Genomic DNA, 17350 nt, shown 5'->3' with positions numbered 1-17350 from the left:
GTCTAGATCCAGCCCTATTTCTTGAAAGGTTACATGTTATTCCGTGTAAGAAGGTAGGTCACTAAAATTATTTCTGGAATTCAGTCAAGATTGTTTTAGGGTTCAGTGTTTTGTTTTGTTTTTAAAAAGGATATGAGTGGCCATAGATAGCCGCTACATATCTTTGTCAACCTCGGTTGGTTAACACACATTATTGGTTAAAAGGAAAAAATGCTTTGGAGGTTTAATAGGACAACTGCTTCTTGTGGTAACTTTGAAACTTCCTTGCAGATGAGAGATGATACATGAAACAAATAGTATGTTAAAATCAGAAAGTTGTATGGAAAAGATATTTGCAAAATTGGAAACCAAAACCTAATCAAACATATTACGACCCATTATAGGCTCAATTTGCTGTGCAGTTCCTGCTCAGAGTGTCCTACTAAAAAGGGGGGGGGGGAACTGCATGCAGAACTGTTTGTGTGCTTGAACTTACTGAATCACACTATATAAAATATAATTTGGGGAAAGTTCCGTACCCTTTTTCTGAACCACAATGCTAGAAAATAAAACAAGGATTTTTTTTAAAGGACTAATTGGCTATAGACTAACTTTCGCATGAAAAAAATATTTTAGGAAACTCACATGTAAGCACATCTGTGAGCTACTGGGCAAAACTTAAGAGGTCCAATCCGATGAAGCATTCCAAACAGGTGAGTTAATTGTTAGACCAAGAGCAGGGAAGGCCTAAGGGACTGAGGACAAGCCACCTTGACATACAAGGGGAATCTGTATAACATCTGGAACTGTGTAGCCCTTCAGGCAAAAAGACACGTTCAAAACCCCAATGACTATCACTACCTATGCAGGTTGCGGCATCCATAAAAGCACACTCACTTGAGACATGTTTAATATTGGGTAAATCCATTTTCCTTGCCTAATCTTCTCATAAAAATATAAACAAATTCCTTTCCCATGTAGGCTAAGATTTGTGAAGGAGAGTTATAAATCCATGCAGGGTGTATGCTTGTGGAGAGGTATCTAGGTAAGTATTGGAATGAGGAGGGGGGCTAGCTGGTGCAAAAATAGGGATGGGGTAAGAAATTTGATTCTGTTTGCATTTAATGATGAGCCTTCCTAAGTCTCACTTTCCAGAACAAAATGTGATCTGAAATGCAGCCATCCTTCAAAATTTGCACTTCTCTGAATTTTGCAATGCAGTTCTCCAGCCAAATGACATGTACAAAAATGTATGTGCTAGGGTAAAGTATACATAAAAGTGCATAATATTTTTTGGCAGGGGGCTGGCATTGAAAATGCATTATAGTAGGCAAAATGCCTTTGACAAACATGTATGTTAGCCAAAATAGCATACAAAAACATGTATGTTAGAAGAAATATATTGATGAATTTTCATTAAAAAAATTTTTTTTGCAAACTAATATGGAAACATTGAAAACAAAACTTAAGGTAGGGGAAATGAGAAACCAAGAGAAACAGAAATGGACAGATTCTCCCATCCTTAGGCACAAATGGTACCAAACCCATATTAAGAAGAGGAAAACAACACTACTTGTGTGTGTGTGCAATGCTTCAGATGGACAAACAGTTCATTCCCTTTGGGATTTTCTTAATGTGTTCTGTTTATAAAGGCCAAAAAACAAAGTCTTCTGTCAACATGATTTGTGCCTAAGGTCAATGTAAAAGAAAAAGGGGGGGGAAACACACACAAAACAAACCAGAACTTCAGAATGCGGCACTTAATGATGCTTGGAATTGCTGTCAAATCTTTCATCCAAAGGTCTCAAAGTATTTAACTAATTAAGCCTTACAACTCTTCCTTCAGAGATATGGGAGGCAAATGCATGCAGAAATCACTTCACTTAACCCTGAAATGTTTCTTTTGGTCCTTTGAACATCCCTCCCAATATTCTTAGTCTTATGCTCACAAAATCCCATGACCAGCAGTGGTCAGGACCTCAGTTTTGCTTTTTTACTTAAAAGACAGCACCTCCAGCAAGAGAATACCCCCTAGCTCCTTTTGGCACAGTGATTCAGTACTGAATCAAAGGGACAAGGGCCACCTATTGAATCATTAACAAGGTTCCCTGCCGTCCACAGCATGGAATAGTACAGCTGCTACCTTACTTATGCTTTCTTTCAGCCACATCTCTCAAAGCTCTCTGTAAACGTTAACTAGCCAGGCCTTTCAACACTGGCATCTTATATGCCTCATGCCATTTTCACAGACCGATAAACTGAGGGGGATGAAGGAGCTAGGATTTTTGCTTGGGTGGGGAGAGTCACTGCAGTGAACGTTAATTGGAAAATAATGCAGAATGACCCAGCATTTTCTTAGATATCTTTTAAAGAACAGTGACTGTTTCTTACCTCACACTGTTCCTATTTAGGCAAATTGACACAATCCTTTTCAGGTAACATGTATTTGGTATCATAGCAAAAGTACAGAGAGTTGGAAACCCACAAACCCAATCCAAATTTAGGGGCTACCCTTCAGGCCGATTCATGATCCACCATCTACAACTGTGTACCCCTGTCTTTTTCTCCTGAGTAATGTACCCTTTAAAAATTCCCTTTAATTGCAAAACTTGATTTGGAAGGAACTGAATGAAGATAGATATTGGTTAACACCAAGTAGCAGAAATGAAATAAAAATAAAGTTTAGTCTTATAAAATTGCTTTTTGTATCAACTTTCAAAATATAGCTGTCAATGTTTCCCTTTTCTTGCAAGGAATCCTATTCGGAATAAGAGAATTTCCCTTAAAAAAGGGGGAAACGTTGACAGCTATGTTTCAAAAGCTTTCAAAAGAATAAATCTCTCATACGGTTCTGGGAAGACCACAGAGTTAGTGTAAAGACGGGTATTCTTATATATAGTATCAGGCGGTTAAATATCTGCTTAGTAAACATAATGTGACTTCCTTCACAAGGAATAACTCCTAAACAGAAGCATAGCTCGAGTGTATTCATCAAGACATCAGCCTTCTTTGCACACAGACCCCCTTGCCTTTCTTTGTTACCTCATGTACGAAGTCAAACTATATAAAACTCTGGTACCAAACAGTGTTTTAAAAGTAGTTTGTCATCTCTAAAGCCTCTTTAGAATTATGTAATCAAATGGGGGGGGGGGCAAGCGCTACACATATTTATTCTCTTTTCCTGCATAGTTTATAGATACTATTTTTCTTGCATTACAATATTCAGCCTGAACGATTGAAATCAAAGTTTCCTAGCTCTCATGGCAGGACTTCACAGCTTATGATCCGCCAAACGATACACAGCTCACCAATCATATATTTTGACTTGGCAACCACTCCTTCCTTCCCAGTTTTCACAGGCAACAAAGACAAGAGGTTTATCAAGGGTCTGGTGGGTCACTATAGATGACTGTTGAGCATTGTCACCAGCTGTCCAGTCCTATCATATGAAAAAAATAAGAGCGCCCAAACACCATTGTCAATCAAAGGGCACTGAAGAGATGATGGGCAGATTGTGGGAAGTGAAAGAACTCTGAGGAAATTTTGGAAAATCCAAGGATAATATGAATCAAGGATTTGCCCCTGACAAAAACCATCCAGCCTCCGAAATGTAGAGAAAGATGCAAGAGATGAGATCAAAAAGTCACAACCCTGTTGCAATAATGGGCAGAGTAAAAAATAAATAAATCCTTTACTGGGCAGAGTAAAAAATAAATAAATCCAGATAGGCTTAAATTTCAGTCTTACCAACTGTGACTTACCTTAGGATAATTTTTATTCATATCCAGTATCCTGGAACAGAAATACAGACAAATCATGAGGAAAAACTGCAAAAATTTGGTGTGAAGTCCCACACAGATGTATTATTTAATCATTCTTCCCCCCGAGTTGGATGGGTTCAGTGGTATGTGCACTGGATATATATACTTGTATATGGCTGGCAGTGTCCAGACCTGTATAGTTCTGCCCAAATAAAGGCTACACCATTCTCTGATGAATTGCAGAATGCTCCACATTTGCAGGGGGTGGGGTGGGGAAGGAGGAGATATTGTGGTAATGTTTCCATAATCTTAAATTTTTTGGAAAGGCTAAACTTCTAAAGGTACAGAGGTTTGGTTGGGCTGAAGGGTAACTAACATTTTTGGAGCTTATCCAAAGGTTGTATGTAATATCTGGGCTTCTTGGGTTTGCCAGACTAAACTGGAAAAAAGCAAGTAAAACACACTTTCCTCTGTGATTATGGTTACTTCCTGCTTCTGGGTCAGGTTGGAAAAACTATAAGAACTGCCTTTCATGTGGCATTTCAACACCTTTGCTGTTGGGCCTGCCATAACTCAGTAACACAGAAATATACAAAAACACAAAGCAATGTGGGAAACTAAAAGTTCAGTTGAGCATACAAGTGTCAGATCAAATCTTACTACAACTAGGACTAATGTTCCTAGTTACTTTATCATACTCTCTTTTGGTATTCGGAAAAGATCAATGTTCTTCAGAAGGCCTACGCAATAAACATACAGACAGATTCTACCTATTTTTAGTTGGTCAGTACAGTGGTGCCCCGCAAGAAGAATGCCTCGCAAGACGGAAAACCCGCTATACGAAAGGGTTTTCCGTTTTTCAATGCGCTTCGCAGGACGAATTTCCCTATGGGCTTGCTTCGCAACACGAAAATGTCTTGCGAGTCTTGAGATTTTTTTCGTTCCCCACCCCCTTTTCCTAAGCCGCTAAACCGCTAATAGCCTTTTAGCAGCTAATCCGCTAAGCCCTTAAACCTTTAATAGTCGCTAAACTGCTAATAGCGCTAATCCGCTAATCCGCTAATAGGGTTGCTTCGCAAGACAAAAAAACCGCTAGACGAAGAGACTCACAGAACGAATTAATTTTGTCTTGCGAGGCACCACTGTAGTAACTCCTATCGTTTTCCTGGGCTCTCATTTTCATTAGAATAAACAGTCTTAAATATGTGCCATATTTGATAAGGCTGTACAGTGGTACCTTGGTTTGCAACCATTTTGGATTACAACCACATCAAACCCTGAACTGTGTGTCCCTTTTTTGGATTACAATACATTTTTTTGGATTACAACCATTTTTTTGGGGGGGGGGGAGGCCCCATTGGCGAAAACACGCCTTGGGTTACAACCTGTTTTAGTTTACAACCGGACCTCCATAACAGATTATGGTTGTAAACCAAGGTATCACTGTAAAAGAATACGTCATATTCCCACAACTTATAAATTTTAGCACAGGCATCCCCAAACTTGGCCCCGTAGTTGTTTTGGGACTACAGTTCCCATCATCCCTGACCTCTGGTCTTGTTAGCTTGGGATCATGGGAGTTGTAGTCCCAAAACATCTGGAGGGCTGAGTTTGGGGATGCCTGTTTTAGCATGTTACAGTGTCCACATGGATGCTGCTAAAAACTGTTTCAGTACAGTGTCATTCCAGACCAAAGGTTGTTTCCAACACTGCTGTTCCACCAGCTTAGCAGTTTGGATGAACATTAGGGTTGCCATATGTCCGGATTTTCCTGGACATATACAGAATACTGCAGCAGCAATAATTGTCTGGGCAGAAATTGGCTGAATGCTGGGAAAATCCAGACGCATGGCAGCCCATGGCGGCAGTGTCATTTTGGCTAAATTTCTTCAGAAATAGCTCAAAAACATCCACTTACCAAAAGAGAAAAGAAAAAAAGAGAGCAATGAGACAGAGACAGATGCAGACAGAATAAAAAGGTTGGAATGGATCTGTAGCTTTTGCCCATGTCTGTACCTGGCATACATGCCAACACCCTGTGGCCCCGGGTGCCTGAGCACCCACAAAATTCCCCATGAAGTGGCTGGGCACCCACAAATTTTGCTGCTAGGGCCATGCATGCTGCATGGCACCCATGGCTCCGGGCAGCAGTGGTCGCAGGGCTAAGCTGTCCCTCCTGGTATCTGGAAGCTGTAGCGGCACCCCCCTGCCACTTCCAGAGACAGATGTAGGCAGAAGCTGCTGATCCATTCCAGACTTTTTATTCTGCCCATGTCACTCTCTGCTTCCCTCCCTTCCACTTTTGTCTCTTCTAGCCACTTGTTTCCCTGAAGATCATGACAGCTGAGGGACAGCTGAGTGCTGCCACTCTGTACTCTCTTGTCCTCTTCATAATTCCCAGGTGTGTTTTTTTGGGGGGGGAATTAGGGTGTGCCTGGGCACCCCCAGCTCACCCCATACACCCCCTCCATATTTGTCTACTCAGAAGTACATCCTACTGTAATGCAACTTACTCCTAGGTAAGTCTATAGTGAAGCCTTAAGCACAGGTGATCATGCTAATACATTTCACTAGCTTTCTCAGGACTATTAGCCATATCTAGAAAAAAGGGGGGAAAGCACCCAGTGGAGAAAGAAAGCCCTGCAAGAAATAGATTAAACTACCCTTTTGTTATTGTTTCCTACCTTTTATTAGTCACTTCCTACAACTTTTTTAAAAAAATTAGCAAGGCAAAAGATCCTTTCTCTGTGTGAATTGTGACCAGAGTTTTCACGTAAAGGTATAGTTTGACAGAGTTCCATTAAATTTATTGCCTTGAAATGACGCAACTATGTTTTAATATCTAGAATTAAGGAAATATATATGTGAACTTTTATTTATATAACCCAAACAGAAGGGGTCAACAAAAGCTTTTCTTTAATTCCCCCCCTTAAATTGTAAATTAAGCAGGTTCTACAAGGAAGAACATAATGACATAAAGAGATACCTTCTATCGTTTCAACCATCCTGCTATCCCTCCTGGAGGGAAAAACGCTGGAGAAGAAAAACAGACTATCCTAATTCATATTGGCTTCATTATTCTCTAGATAAAAGGTACTCGACATAAAATGAAGACTCAGAGTTCAAACTTTTAAAGAATTCACATATTTACATCAATTTTTAAAAGGTTTTATAACTAATGAACTCAGATTTCTTTTGGCATGGCATAAAATCCATTTGTACAGTTTTTAATTAAGAATGCAGCCTATGCAATTAAAATTAAGGGTAGAGACTTCATCAGATGTCCTGAGAGAACCCCAGTCGAAAAAATTATGTTAATGTTGTATGTCCTAAAAGCATTCTCTGAATGTTAGAAACACTTTATGAGAAATTATTTCTGCCATACAATAAGGATTTATTTAAAGTTGATAATTAGGAGCTTTTAATTTTGGAGTGTTAGGACCTAGTTTATCACTAATCTCTTTGGCATTTGCTATGCATTTGCAAACAAGAAGTAAGATCATTTAAAAATAAAGAACAGGAAAACATACATCCAGTCATGTCCACAATCTATAATGCAAATAGTGCACTGCACATATAGGCAGGGGAATTCCTAATGTGAATTTTTAATATTTAAAGTAACCAGTGCTGTTATTGGGAATATTAACACACTTTTATGATGAACTGATTAATATTACATTTGAAATAATGAATACGATGCATCTATATAAAATATAAGTAAATTCAATTTAATGTGCTTTAATATGTTTTACATAGGGGTAAAATATGTATGTCTCATTGATTACCCCAAAGTATGTATTTCATTCTCTTTTAGTATGTCATATATAGAATTATATGGGGTGGTCCCAATATTTCTAGATTGCACACTTATTGGGACCAGTGTTTGTTTAGCTTAAAGGAATACTGCTGGCAAATGGTATTGGTGTTATATTTATACTTCCAAAGATATAAACTCTTTTCAGTTTTGTAATAAGATGTGTTTCACAATCTCTACCAAAGGAAAGTATGCAAGTGAGATTAATATACAGCTTAAATGGAAGAGAAAGGAAGTAATTGCTGAAAGATGGTTTAAGTTAGGCTTGCTTCGTGTTGGGTCCAGGAGCTTTCACTTTACTTTTATATTGCAAAATGTAATAAAGTATTTAGAAAGGTAACAAGGGACCTGAGGTTTAGCAGTGGCTGGTGAGTCGATTTTAGCAAAGACTTAAAGGGGAAGAGTGGGAAATGATATTGCCTAGGACAAGAATTGAATTTCCTGGCTTGGGGTATCACAAAGAAAAGGAGTCAAAGGACTGAATCAGATGAAGGAGCAGTTGGCACGGACGGGACACTTTTGCAAGGCATGGATATAGCCCCTAAATATGACCAATTCCCCATTAGGAAAAAGAAAAATTAGATAGAGGATAAAAGATGGTGGTTTCAATGAAAAATGTGATGGAAAAGACATAAGGATAAATTGATTTCAGAACACATCTTAGCTACACATTATGACCGCCATAAGGAACTGGAAGCTGCCTTCAAACAACCACTGTGCAGTAGACATTCCAATGGGTCAACACACAAATCTCATTCATATTGTGTTCAGCCTTGTATATCGCCTCCAAAGTGACTTGCATTGTAACATATAATAAAGCGTGTTCTCCAATAAATGAGAGCACGTGTTGCGGTGTGGGCCACCGGGCCAGGCCTCTTGTTGCCAGGCTGGTTAATAGTTATTGCCTGGCATCTGTGATTGGATAACCGGGTTGCTGGGGCAAATTGTATGTTGCAAATTGAGTGGGTGGGACCATAGTCTTTAAATATTGGTGCACTCTGGTTTCTCTTTCTCTTTGCAGAGTGCATCGGATCACCCGCCCACCCGCCCTCTTTTCCGGTTGACCTTGCTTTGCCTGTCATGGGGGTCGTCTGCCTTGGCGCAGGGGCCTAGTAGGAATTTTGCCATTTGGTGATTGGCTGTGCCATTTGGTTTTTGCCTACTACTCTGCAATTCGTCACAACTTGTAAGGTTGCGGTTAGGCATTGGTTATAATATGCTGGTGTTGGAGGGGGCTGAACAGGCGGTGCCTGCCCCTCCTATTGCGATGAAGGGAATTCTGTTAAAGGAATCCTGGGGCTTGCCATGATTTCGTCCAATCCCTGTTATGGGACCAGGGCCGCCCAATCCCTGTTATGGGAATCCCTGTTATGGGACCAGGGCCGCTCAATCCCTGTTATGGGAATCCTTGTTATAGGACCGGGCAGGCAAGCTTTCGGGGAGCTGCTGGGGAGAGCGGCGTGGGTCCGACGCTTAGCTCAGGTGACCCCCCAGTTTGACTTTCTCTTCTACTGGCTACCGATCGGACCTCGGGATGCCAGTTCTGTCCCAGGCGGGGGGACAGATAGTCATAACCAATGTCTAAACAACCACTCACTGATTTTGTATTTTAATAAAGTTGTGGCCAAAATAGTGCCCAAAAAACCAAAACTAAATTACGTGTTATGTGTGAAGTTATTTGAGGGGTGGCCTGGGGACCTACACGCGCAACACCATAGTGCCAATGGGCAACATAGTTCAGTTAACACTGCAGCATCAAAACACTCAGAATCAGAACCTGGGGCTCAAATGACATCAAAAGCATGCCTAAAAAGGACTGGGTTTTCCCCAATTCATTTAGGGCTGACAGGAAGCTTTGATGGCGTTACCAAGACCATTGTGCCATTTCCCCACCAATTTAACCTGAGATGGCATATGCTTTGGCCATATCATTTTGGAAAGTTTCCATGCCACCCTCAACTACTATTGGCAGTGACACAGAAAACTCACTGGTCCCTACCCTGCTCCACCTCCTTGCCATTGCTACATATTGATGTGTTGTTCAGATGGCATTAAAATAGCAGCCAACTGCAGTGACAATGTGGTGCAGAGGATCGGTGAATATGTCCTCTCATAATTTGAATACCCAGAATTTGAATTGTTACATACAGGGAGAAAGAAAGGGGTGGTTGCCCCCTCTTTTGTTGTCAAGTTCCTATCCAAACTTTCACCTGTTGGAAGTTTATCCTGGTGCTCATAATACAAATAAATGAACTAGGCCCTATTCCACGACCATGGCCCAGGACTGAAGGCAAGCTAATAGATTGCCCTTTTTAAATTTACTTTTTTAAAAAATCCCTTTAAAGTTTCTTGTGACTTTAATGGAGCCAGTTCTGGAAAGTAAGCAGTCCAGATTTTACTGATTTAATAAAAATATAGCTTGCCTGCTATATCATAGAAATATACTTGTTATATCACATGAAGACCTTAAACTTCCATCAAAGTGCATCTCTAGATGGTTGGGTGAGCTTGCATGTTCCTTTTTATGGCTCTAAAATCTGCTGAATGGTGTGTTGCATATTGTGAACATTGACTTTTTAATTGGAGCTTTTACACAATTGCGGTATGCTTCACCTCTTGCTTTTTAGTGCTTGGTCTTGCATCCTACCTAGAGACATATGCCCTTTGGTGCAAAGGCCTATTCTGAAGAAAGAAAACTAATGGAACAAATAGGAATTGTGTATGAGAAAGTAATAAACAACTTGGTGGGCCTCAGATTGCTGTGCCCTCCTCCCCAATAAAGAAAAAGAAAACCAAAGTAAGTCCCTTTGAAATTATAGTATGTGCCCTCACATATTATGTAACTAGTGCAATATTTAAGTGTATGAAAAAGAACAGGAAGTTTGCCCATAAATGCCCTTCATCTACAATGAAGAGACCCCCCATTGAAAAGGAAGAAAGGAAAATCCCATTTTATAAAGTAATAATATTCAGGAACTTTAAAACAACCATAAAATTATAGTACTAAATTATTTCCAGTCCAGTCTTTGGATCTGTCAGGGTCATTTGGAGAGGCTCCTGAAGTATGTTAGCTTGAAAAGGATAAAATAAAAAAGATGAGAAAGGAAGCAAAAAAACAAAAAGGAATATCAAGAGCCTTTTAGTCCCTATTCTCTCAACATTCATTTACATAAACCAGTTTTGGCTTTCGTTTCAGCATGCCACATATAATATTTGGTGCAGACTCAGAAACTGGGGAAATGACATTTTTACCCCGCCAAGGCATATAGTATTGTTCCAAATGTGGCCTTATGGGTTTACATAGCAGCCTAGCTGCCCATTAACGATAGCCGTTTTCAACTGCTTTAAGGGCCCAGGAAAATTTCTGTCACTTCCACATCAGTGTAAACGAATTGTATGCAACTTCATCGTATCCTCTTGATGAAGAAGGCTGAAGGGTCAGGGATGTTCCTTTCAGGGGAACGACCTGAGGACCACTTCTGAAGGAGGAAAAATGCTACTGCCTTACAGAATGAGGTAAATAATGTAGTATTTACCTTTCCTGAATCCCTGGCCTACCTGGCAACAAGTCAGTAGGCCAAGACCAAAGTTCAAAGTCCAAGGGTCAGTTCACACAAGCAAAGTCCAAAGATCAGGAAACACAGCTCAGGGTCAATCAAACTAGCCAAGTCTGAAGTCCAGCAGCCAGGTCCAGAGTCAAACCCGAAGCACAGTCCCATAGAGGTCGTCCGGGAACATCCAAGTCAAGGTCTATGAACATGGGCAGTTTGAGCAGACACAGCAGCTCAGCTCTGCTTCCCTTTTGTACTTTGCATGCTGATTGCAGCATCTGGGCTTGACGAGGCATATGACCCTCACCTGTTCTGAGCCCACTCCAGTTGAGGAATCACACACCTCCTCTTAGAGCTAGCAAGCCTCACCTGGCCAGCTAGGGAGCTGGTTTGTGGGCCCCTGCCTGCCTTAGCCTCCTAGAGCACCTCTGCCACTGCTCTCTACACTTTAAGGCTCCTCTGCCTTTGCTGATAGGTCTTGCTGCTCCAGTTCCTGTCTACTGACCTCCATCCCTTCACCATCCTCTGTCAGCCTGTGAGTACTTCCTTCTTCATCCCCTGCTTGCCCAGGTGTGTCCCAGTCCTGGCTACACCCCTCTTTCTTCTCCCTGTTGTCCTGCCAGTTCATGACATTGCCTTGTATTAAAGTTTTTAAATAAAAAACCTGCATGTCATATTGCAGAATAGATAGCAGGGAATAGTGGTCAGGAGATATGGGTCTGTGTATACACACAGAGAACCAATAATCATATTTCTTAGTTATGAATCGCTAAGAACCCTAGATGAATGCCAGATAAACTTGCAAACTGGCTAGGGTTATGACATGAGGTAATGCAGAAAATAAAACAATGGTTGTCCCCCTTTCCATTTTTCTAGATGTTGGGGACCACAAGTAGGATGAGAGGTAAGCAAAATGCTATGCTGTTTTTTTCTTGGGTAGACGTGGAGTGTTTGCTGTATCATAAGATGGTGCCTGTTTCAGCTTCATGGGGTACATAAATAAAATTACTGCCACAGTCTTCAGCATGTTAAGGTAATCAGAAAAGCTTAACTATTAGAATACGTATATGCTTGGAGGTCTTTGATACTCCAGTCCTTCTCGAACATGATTAGCCTCTTTAAAAATGCATTTCTATTAAGATGACAGAATAATTCTTATATGCTTCTGCAGTGCTTTTGGATTTGAATGTCTTCAGGTTCACATTTCATTTTAAAGAATAAAGTTAGTGAAGTTACATGTTCATGTGAACTACAAGACCTGTAGATTTGAAAACTCACCTATTAGGGAACATGAACACAGCTATGTTCAATGTATTTGAATACAATGTTTACGTGAATAAAAAGGTTTTCAATGTACAACACTGAATAGCTGACAATCTTGAATGTGGCTAGAAATTTGAAGGGACAAAACAAAAGGAAAAATTTATGCATTGCTATCAGAAAAGCTGTTTGGCCACACACTTTCATTTCCTCGTGTGGTGAAATCACCTTCAGTTGGAATAGAGTCTAGGTAATATTTCAGAATCTGCTCAAGATTTTACAACACCAGATACAATTTCATTCACAGTGTTTTGTTTTTCTTCAGAAGGGGAGGTAAAGGGCAAACTGTCAAGTATGCCGTGGTTTTGTTGAAGAGACTGCAAGCCAAGGAAATTATGTTTAAAACACCACATTTGTTGATAACCAAACCCATACAACAATCATTAGGACCAATGCCACAAACGTGGCCAGTAATCAAAGAAGAAAGAAAATAATGAATTTATTTCTGTATACATTAAGTGAAGCTATAGAGTGGAAACTTTTAGTGACTACACTCAATTTGATGGCTTTTCTTATTAAATAATATTTTCTTCTCAACACTGTGCTGATTATAGTCATGACTTTGGAAAAGTTGTAAGAGGAGTTTTCGAAGGAGGTTGGGTTTAAGGAAATGAAGTTCTGATAATTCTGATAGTTCTGATAATTAGGAATCAAATATACTATAACAATTCAGTAGAACTTTGACAAAAAGCCGTACTTCTCAACACTGAGTAAATTAGATCACACCATATTGCTAATTGTTTCTGACATTTCACCTGACATTCTTCAAACTTTCTCAAAGGACTTAGAATTATGGCATCATATTTATTCCAATGCTGCTTGGTGTGGTGTTCCACAGATTTGGGTTGAAGTGGGCCCTTTCAGATACTGAGAAATATCAGGAATAGTTTAAAAATTGTGGTATTTTGCAAATTATTCCCAGAAGGAATAACTTTAGTCAGTTTGGTCTACTGAACTATAAAGCTCTTATGAATGCAGAAGAATACTGGGGAGAAAATTGAAATACAGCAGTTATTAAAAAGGGAGAGAATACATTGGGGTAGCAATGCTTTTGCCAGGATCTGACTAGCAAGCATTTTTCAGATTTAACTGATGTAGATGGTACCTTTGATTTGGTTGATTAACTAGTCTTGACCTGAAAAAATAAGAGATTTCTCTTTGCATCTAGGATTAAGTATTTAACGATTTCTGCCTTTTGTACTCCCCAAATGCAATAGATATGGGATCACTACCCATTTTGTTTACCTTGGAGAAGTAGTTCATAATTCGTATTTTTAAGATGTTACATTCTTTTTCCATGCGCTTTAAATGTCAACAAAAGATTAGAGAAAAATCATTGAAAATGTGCAAGCTATCACAAATACAGATTTCCCCATGGATTCTCTAATACTTTACAGACAAATGTTAAAGATTTATTGCACATGAACATCAAACATGGTTTTACTACAGTTCTCATTTGGATCAAATTGACACATTTTACATTCATTTTAGCCTAATGAGATTCTTTCACTACACATTATATTCCAAGTGACCTGGTGCATTAAATTTGTGGCATGGAACAAACCCATTGATATAACAACGGCCTTTTCTTACCAAGTTTCATGATTTTTGTTTGTGTGGGGTTTTTAAAAACAAAAAAACTGGCAAATAGTTTTTAAAAACCACAAATCTTAAATGCATACATGTATTAATCAGTGCACCAAGATAACAAAAACTGTAGACTAGTGAAGTGTGACTCATTTTCATTTGCTGTGTTTACTGTTTTGCATTTTTCTGACTAGGATTCCAACCTCATTAATCAATGTTTCAGATATTTTTCTCAGCTGTAAAACTTAGAAAGTGACTTCATGGGGCAAGCCAATTATATTTTCTGCTCTGCTAGTACTACCAGGTGATCCCTCCATATAACTCTAAGTTTAAGACTAAAACTCCACACGCACCAGGGTCATGTGCTCATGCCATTACTTGCTGAATCTTCCAGTTGGTGCCCTTGTGCTCTTGGAAAGACTTTTGATCCATCAAAGGTGTCCAATAGTTGAAGCTGAGAGGAGGGCAACCCTGTTTTGCTACTTCTCTGTTAACCCTGCATACCCACTTGCTACTTGCTACTCTTGTTCTCGAGGGTTCCCCAAGCTCTCTGGATCTGATTTTTGGGAGACCACCCATGAGTTGCAATGAATGCAGAGAATTGGCAGAAATCACCATCCTTCCTCTTTGGTTCGTGGATGCCTCCACAGGATCCAAGGCCCTGCAAGGGCACCAAACACATCCCACCCTATCCTAACATTGCTGTGAGTGCATAGAGCGGGGCTTCCAAAACTGTGGTCCATGAGTTTCATTCAGGTGGTCTGCAGCATATCTGTGAAAAACATGTACAGGCAAGAACCACCATTAAGCGGCCTCACAAGACCGCCATCAATTTTCAAGCAGTCTGTGGAGAAATAGCCTTTTGAACTGGGTTTGAATATACGTGCATGAGGGTCATATAAGGGTTATATTTAAAACACTAAGAGCTGCTTGCACGCATTGTGTGACAATGTGCATTCTGTGACGGATGCAGGCAGTTTTGGGGGGTGCTGCACATACAGCGTCACCCCATGTCATCCCTGTCCCCACACTATTTGTTACTCTAAATCACATTCAGCTGGAATGGTTATAATGCATTTTGTGCCAAGAATAGCCTTCTCAAGTGCTTGCTGCCTACATGTGTACCACAGGGAGTGTTTTCTCAGGTCTCCTCCTATTGGAGCAGACCTACTAACACTGCAGGGCTGTGCCACTCACCCCACCAAGTGTAACTTGTCTGTGAATGAAATAGGCAAAAGAGGGAAGCAGTACGGTTACTTAGCCACCTCTGTTTCCTGCCCCTCGTGTGTGTGTTTGTGTGTGTGTGTGTGTGTGTGTGTGTAAAACTACTAACTGAAGGAAAAAGAATAGTGAAAACCATTGCGCACTAGTTTGAAAACATATCCATTTGTGTGTTTGGATAGCAGCTGCCACTTTAGATTACACTGTCACGCAAAGGGGTGTAAACCGCAAACAGCTATGTACAAAAGTGCACAGTGAAAAGCACCCTATGCTTTTTAAGGGCTTTGTGTATACATAGCCTAAGTATTTGTTGATGGTTGATGGATGGCCATTATGCAGGTGTGCGGCTGATCTGTGGAAAATTAAGTTCTTTTAAATGCTGGTATTTGGATTGTAAAATCATACTTTTGATGGGCTTCTGGGTAGAAATTCATTGTCGCCCATTGAACAGGAAAAGTAATGAGGGGAAATAATTCTATGCCTCTCAAATTTGATTGGTTGAATGGTAGACTGACTGGAACATACATATGCTACTGATGGAAGAAAAGAGATGAGGGGGCGGGGGGAGAAGAAGATAGGTAAGCTGACTGTGGAGCAGGCTGGAATCTGGAGTCCAGAGCTAAAGCAGAAAACAAGATGGACAATAGGCCATCTGAGGCTATGGAAGCTTGGTTGTATAGAGCTAAATCACTGACAAGCCAAAGATTGGCAGTAAAAGCATATAAGGGCATTAGGCAGTGAGGAGAATTCAGCAAGGAGCTAACCATTGTGAGGATAGTGCAGTAGGGTTGGGAACTTGGTCCAAAGGATCATGCCCAGATTAACCCGGCAGAATATGCATAACTCCTATAATTCTAACTAGAATCTGGCCAAGTGTTTTACACATGCCTGCATTACTCTCTCTCTCTCTCTCTCCCTCTCTCTCTCTGTGTGTGATTAAGTGATTTTTTAAAAAAAATATCTCTGCAAGAAAACAATGTAGGGGGTTTATCACAACTGTTAATGAAGGCCTGCAAGTTTTTAGCAGAGCACAGTAATATTTTCATAGAAGAAGGCAGTAGATGACCTTGAAAGGAGGTGAGAGGAAACTAGGAAACGTTAATTAAAATTATTAGTGCCGTTTGAGGTGCTTATCTTGTTTACTGCTAAGGTGTTGCTCCCTCTTGCATAATTAACGGTAATTTTACTTACTTTCAAGTCTGTAATTTTAAATATCACAAAGTTTTATCTTTCTAGACGAAGTAATTCATTATTGGTTTATATGTAACTGCTTGATGTTTTAATCAATATATGCAACTTCCACAAAAGTCTGTTATAATTTGTCAAGAGGTTTTTATACATCTTTTATAGTTCAGGATTAGGCATGGAACATGAAGCTGAAATCCTATTTAGTAATGAAATTTAAACAGAATTTGGTGTTTATGATGTGAAGATATACTTTTTGCTTGATCTGTCCTTTTACATTTCCCTTTATGCCAGAGTACTGGAGGACAATGATATCTGGAAAACAAACCATGCTGAAGTTAAATCCATTTGAACACAAAGAGTTACTGTCAGTTAATCCTAAAAGAGACAATGCAGATTTTAAAACTAAACTGCTTAAGAAATGAATATGTCTTGCATGCTTTCAATTTGTTTCAAATCCTAAGTTGAAGAGCTCTCTGCTGTTGTCTAATATTTGCATAAAATATTTAATCTCACACTTTAAATTAACGATATGAAAGGCCGGGATGTTTGAAAAATGTTGTTGTCAGAACAATGTAATCTTTTCTCTCCAGACTTCTTCACATAATTGTGGTGCACTTATCCGAATATTCCTGTAACCTTCTTAAAGTATTGGCCTGCGCAGAATTTACTCATAAAATACTTGTTTTAGTTCTGGGGGCTTTTAAACTTCTCCTTTGGTAGGAAAGGGTTCTTATTCCACTATGGCCCAGTACAGAAGGCTGACATACCGAGTGGTAAGGTCCTGTCCTGCCATGGTTTTTCTCAGTCTGTGTTAATGTAAACTTTGTCTTGTGATTTTCTCTCTGGGCATATATTCTAATGTGTGGTTAAAAAGGTGGGGCCGCTTATGAATTAGTACATCTTCTCCACCATACCAGTTGGCAACCAGG

This window comes from Podarcis tiliguerta, assembly GCF_965153285.1.
Source record: "Podarcis tiliguerta genome assembly, chromosome: 5".
Lineage (NCBI taxonomy): Eukaryota > Metazoa > Chordata > Lepidosauria > Squamata > Lacertidae > Podarcis > Podarcis tiliguerta.
The sequence above is the reverse complement of the archived record's forward strand: the minus strand, read 5'-3'. Positions refer to the sequence as shown.